This window comes from Nicotiana attenuata, chromosome 1 (genome assembly GCF_001879085.1).
Source record: "Nicotiana attenuata strain UT chromosome 1, NIATTr2, whole genome shotgun sequence".
NCBI classification, from domain to species: Eukaryota; Viridiplantae; Streptophyta; class Magnoliopsida; order Solanales; family Solanaceae; genus Nicotiana; species Nicotiana attenuata.
In genome coordinates, this window is record NC_031989.1 from 97,336,344 (window position 1) to 97,342,872 (window position 6,529).

The following is a 6,529-nucleotide window of genomic DNA, read 5'->3' on the forward strand; positions in this document are numbered from 1 at the left end:
AAAAAAGGATCAGTAATTGAAGGCATTAAGGATAAACTGAAGGGTTTTGAATATGTGCAGCTTCAAAATTGATAAGCTAATAGCATGTAAGGGTGTGGTCTAGCGATTAATGAAGCGAGTGAGATCCATGAGACCTCAGGTTCAAATCTCATCGGAGGCAAAAAGTATTAGGTGATTTTTTCCTATTTATCCAAGCTTTGGTGGATAGAATTAGGCGAGGTGCGCGCAAGCTGATCCGGACTAATTCAAAAAGATGTAAAAGAGAATCATCGTCATGTTTTATATCCCTTCCTTCGAATGTTTATATATACTGGTAGGGGTCAGACTAATATCTCACCAATCTGATAACTTCCTACGGGAAGAGGAGTTCGTTGATTGATATGGAGCTCAAAGTATATGGAGAGCTCTTAGTCCGATGAGGAATGAAGCTAAATAATGTGTATCTAAAAACTATTATTTTACCTGAAATACTACTCAATCAAAATTGTCAATGTTTCACTAGTATTTCAAATTCAATTTCAATTTCAATAATTGAAAATACTGAAAATATTATTTATATCTTATCCATGAATTCAATGCTAACGGCTCCAATGAATGACAAGATTGGCGTTATCAGTTAGAATTATCCTTCATTTGAAATCTCCACCTTACTTATTCCGTTGATCAAGGGTTTTCAAAAGATCCATAAGTAACCAATTATCAATTTAGGCTCTGTTTCTTCCTATTCCTTTTTCTCCCTTCAGTTTTGATGAATGAGTGTATATTTATTTGTAGTGAGAAGAAGTTGAAGCTAGCAGCATGGATAAGCCTACATCTCTATGCTTAGTTTTGGAAAGATCAATCTTAACTAATGAACCATCAAGTGGCCATGTAACTTGTTCGCTAAAATAATCTAATAAGTAGCTTTAACTCCTAATTATTACTTCATAGTAACTCGTCTAAGTAAAGTGCAGCACGTAGCAAAGAAGGTGGACGTGCCGGAGTGGTTATCGGGCATGACTAGAAATCATGTGGGCTTTGCCCGCGCAGGTTCGAATCCTGCCGTCCACGACTTTGTTAATGAAGATACAGGTGAAATAAAATTAATGTTAGGTTTACCTCAAACATATACTTTTTTTTTGCTAAAAGTTAATAATTTTTCCACTGCCTGGTAGCTTCCTTTGTTACTGGGCTATAACAAAATAAGAATTTTTACGAATGGAAAGCCTTCCAATAGTATTACCATTTTTAGCTCGTGCCAGAAACAATTTATATTCGCTAACCGAAAAAGTATATAAAATTGTATAATTTCTGTATATAACACACAGAATGTATGTATATCAAAATATTTAAAAAAATATATTTTTTCGGCTATTATTTTGAGAGCGGCTATACGTGTCATTTTCCCCACCTATTATACTCATTTTTTCTCTTTCCTATTATAGGTAAAAATCGCATTGGGCGCCATATTTGGTCGCCCCTTTTTAACTTTGTAGACATCGAAATTTTAACGGATCGAGCTAAATCCTAAATTCAAGATACTACAAGACCTCTTGAAACTTTAGGAGTCTGTCAGTGTTGCTTGGAGGCTACTCTACCAAAACCCTAGATCACTCCTATAAAAAGGGTTACATAATCCTTTAAAAAATATCTCAAAAAACGGAGATCATCTCGAAATTCCATAAAAATTCGTGGAATATTCATAAAGAGATCAAAGAATCAAATGTCTTTCTCAAAGCCACCGAAGTGATCAACGGATGTTCTTCCTTTTCCTGGAGATCAAATATATCCTAAGGAAGTTCGCATCATCCTACGTTCGAGAAATACGCTGGTTAAGCCCTCGAATCACGGCGAAAGATCTAGAGAGAAGAATCAAAGGAACAAACAGAATAGTATCTACATCATTTTATCAATAAAATTATGTTTCTTCATATTTATATTGTGGTTGCAATTTATTTTTGTATCACACATAAATTTGTTGCAAACAAATTGGCACCCCAGTGGGACCAATTCTGCCCTTCATCTCTTTCTCCTGTAAATCGAAAACGACAATGCGATGATCTTTAGAAATAGAACAGATCTCAAATAATTTTCACAATCTCTGGGGCAATATTGTTTGTTCTCTATCAAAGTAGTTCTTCAACAAAGCTGCAAAATTGCTAGAAGAGCGCGCCACGCAAAAGCCGCAAAATCGCAAGGATGGACACAAAAAGTTATCCTTCACCGAAGCCACAATGCTGCAAGGCAAAACTCCAAGGGTTGATGTCTTGTGGAGGTCTGATATCGAGGCTATGGTACTCCATCGTAAACCTGCAACCAAAAAAAAAGTTGATAGAGTTCATGGTGGTGATGTACGGGGCGACGACACCAAGGTTCAAGTTCTCTTGGATGACAATGTTAGCGGCTTGGTCATTTCAATTTGCCACCAAATACAAGTACCATGGTTTAATCTACTTGGTAATTAGCATCCAACTAGTTGGTTTGGAAATTAAAATTTCATGAAGGGAGGAGTTAAGGAGGAATTACTTTCCCGAAAGAATTCAAGCTAAACATTTCTTTACTAGGAAGAAAATGAGTACAAATCCATGTACAACAAGGAATAAAGTTCATGCCATTTAGTGCTACGTGGAGGAAATTGCTTTTGAGATTGAAATCATTTCTCAAATACAAGTTCGGTGGATAATTAGAGGAAGATAGTTTCCCCGTTAGAAAAGAAGTCCACGTTAAGAAAAGGAACGCACTAAAATGTTGTCTAAGTAGTAAGTTTCGCCAAGCTTACACCCCGACAAACCTTAAAGTAGGGGGCATTTGTAGACATCGAAATTTTAACGAATCGAGTTAAATCCTAAATTAAAGATACTACAAGACCTCTTGAAACTCTAGGAGTCTGTCAGTGTTGCTTGGAGGCTACTCTACCAAAACCCTAGATCACTCCTATAAAAAGGGTTACATAATCCTTTAAAAAATATCTCAAAAAATGGAGATCATCTCGAAATTCCATAGAAAATTATGGAATATTCATAAAGAGATCAAAGACATCAAACATTGTCTTTCTCAAAGCCACCGAAGTGATCAACGGATGTTCTTCCTTTCCCTGGAGATCAAATATATCCTAAGGAAGTTCGCATCATCCTACGTTCGAGAAATACGCTGGTTAAGCCCTTGAATCACGGAGAAATATCTAGAGAGAAGAATCAAGGGAACAAACAGAATTGTACCCGCATCATTTTATCAATAAAATTATGTTTCTTCATATTTATATTGTGGTTGCAATTTTTTTTTTGTATCACATATAATTTGTTGCAAACAAACTTATACCCGTTTTGTTTTTCCGTTTGGTTCGTACCCATTTTTTTTGTTAAAAGTGTTTTAAAAAGACGATTTTTCCCCTTTTTAATAAAAGACTATTGACAAATTGCAGGACAAAATTTAAGTATGTTTAGGCTAAAGTTTTAGCAAATGAACTAAAAAACTTCAGCTTGTTTACTGAAGTTTCGGATCAAACTCAGGAAAAAACTGTAGACTGCGTTACAAAACTTCAGCATTTTTTGGTATGAAGTTTTAGAAAATGAACTAAATAACTTCAGCATGCATTAGCAAAAACTCTTTAGAAAAGTACATACTGCAAGACAAAAACTTAAGCATGTTTAGTCTGAAGTTTTATCAAATGAGCTAAAAAATGCATCCATGTTTAATCTGAAGTTTTAGAAAATGAACTAAATAACTTCAGCATGTTTAGCCTGAAGTTTTAGCAAATGAACTAAATAACTTCAGCATGCATTAGCAAAAACTCATTAGAAAATTACATACTGCAAGACAAAAACTTAAGCATGTTTAGTATGAAGTTTTAGCAAATGAACTAAAAAACTTAAGCATGTTTAGTCTGAAGTTTTAGCAAATGAACGTCTGAGGTTTTAGCAAATGAACTAAAAAACTTAAACATGTTTAGTCTGAAATTTTAGCAAATGAACTAAATAACTTCAGCATATTTAGACTGAAGTTTCGGATAAACTCATGACAAAACTGTAGACTGCAGGATAAATAACTGCAGCATGCATTAGCATGAAGTTTTAGCTTCAATGTGAAACTTCATGCTATATTAGCATGAAGTTTTAGCTTCAACATGAAACAACTTCATGCTACATTAGCATGAAGTTTTAGCTTCAACGTGAAACAACTTCATGCAAGTGTGATTCTGAAGATGAATCTGGACAAGTTTTTGATTTTGATAAAGCTGTTGAGAGGAGAGGAGGAGATCTTTTTTCACGAATGAGGTTGCACATCACGCGATTAATGCGTGATGCAGGTTTTATATCTTTTGTCATAGGTGTAATTGTCACGTTATTAGGGATTTTTTGTCAGGTGGCTACCAAATTAATAATTTTTAAAAATAGGTTACAAGTTAAAAGGTGACACAAATATAGGGTACGACTGCAAATCCCCCTATAATAGCACTACAGTTTCTATTTGGTTTTAGAATAACAATTTCAAATTTGATTTGTTCGATCACAGTTTGGATCTAGTTTAGTAAGAATTAAATTTAAAAAATATTGAGTTTGAAAATACTACATGTTGCATAATTTTATAGGAAAATCACAAATATTGCCTAATCTCCCAAAACCCTAAACCGCTTCTCAAGCCTATGAAGCCTTTATATAAAATTCCAAATATGGAAGAGCTCCGGTTGAATAAAGAGAAACCTTCAGAAACCACTATGTTTTAGTGGTTATTAGCTAGTTGTGGCTACCATTTACTATATTACTTCCTATATCTATGTTTTTAGATTTTTAGAGTGTATTTGATGTATTTAAGCTACTGTATTCATAAATACAGTAGCATTTCTAGGCGTGAAACAGAGGATTACAGCTAGACAGATTTTTGTATTCGAGTGTATTCGACTGTATTCATGGCATGAAACATGGGATTACAGCTGGACAGATTATTGTATTCGACTGTATTCATAGCGTGAAACAGGGGATTACACTGTTTTTAAACGGAAAGTGAATCAATTAACATAATAGACTCCTAATATAACTCAACAAACTCAATTATAACACACAAATTTTGTATTTTCAGTTATAAAAAAGATTCTCAACCGAAAAATACCCCAAAAATATAACAATCTTCAGAGAAATTATATAATACATCTGAATACATAAATTATATTAATTAAAAAAATATATGAATACATTCATGGAATACAATGAAATACATGGAACATAACGAGATACATTGAAATACAATGGAAAAAAAAGACAATGAATACAATGAAATACATGGAAATACAGCGAGATACATTGAAATATATTAACAGAAAATTCAAGTTGCTCAGCCCCAAACTTCGTCGTCTTTGTTCAAGAACAACCCAATGTCGTCTTAGCGAATGGAAATAACAATTCCCTCGGAATAGGAACCTCAATTTTCACTTTCTTCTTATCTACCACATCGTCCTCGCCGCCAACGATTTTTCTCGGAACAAGAATGTAACGACCCGACCGGTCGTTTTGAGCTTTTGCACTTAGCTCGCTAGTTCTCGGGCATGATTAGCCCCGTGTGATGTATTATAACTTATGTAAATCGTCGGTTTTGGTTTTCAGGTAACCAGAATGAATTTTGAAGAAATAGTTCTCAGTTTGAAGCTTAAGATTTGAAAGGTTTGACCAAGATTTTGACTTGTTGGTATATGATCTCGGATCGGAAATTTTATGATTTGGTTAGCTCCATTAGGTGATTTGGGACTTAGGAGCGTGATCGGAATGTGTTTTGGAGGTCCGGAGTAGATTTAGGCTTGAATTGGCGAAGTTGGATTTTTGGCGTTTTCCGGTTGATAGGTGAGATCTTGATACAGGGATCGGAATGGAATTCCAGAAGTTGTAGTAGCTCCGTTGTGTCATTTTGGATGTGTGTGCAAAATTTTAGGTCATTCGAACGTGGTTTGGTATACTTTTTGATCAAAAGCGGAATTCGGAAGATTTTTGGAACCTTAGGCTTGAATGCGATGTGTTTTGGTTGATTTGATGTTTTTTGAGGTGTTTTGAAGATTGGTATAAGTTTGAATGGTAGTATAAGACTTGTTGGTGCTTTTGGTTGAGGTCCCAGGGGACTCGGGGTGATTTCGGATGGTTGGCGGAAAGTTTGGAAGTTGGTCCCCCGCAGGTGCGATATCGCAGATGCGTGGTTGGAGCCGCGGATGCGGACAAAGGCTTGGTGGAATGAAACCGCAGATGCGGTATGTGAACCGCACCTGCGCGACCGCAGATGCGGAGAGAGGCCGCAGGTGTGGGAGGCGGCTTAAGTGATGACCGCAGAAGCGGTTCATGGACCGCAAAAGCGGTACCGCAGAAGCGCTATCAGGGCCGCAGATGCGGAATCCCTGGGCCAGAAGTATATAATGTTTCCTTCGCGAATTTTTGGCTAAGTACTCCATTTTTGAAGACGGAAAACGAGCTAGGGCAGTGAATTCAAGGGAAAATCGAGGTAAATCAGTTGGGTAAGTTCCCCAAGCTTCATTACTTGAGTTTATGATCATTTTTCCATTGGTTAATCATGA

General features: G+C 35.9%; 1 non-coding gene across 1 annotated transcript; it reads left to right on the forward strand.

Moving 5' to 3' along the window:
• TRNAS-AGA lies at positions 969 to 1,050 on the forward strand. The gene has a single exon. It is a non-coding gene; the product is annotated as a tRNA-Ser (tRNA).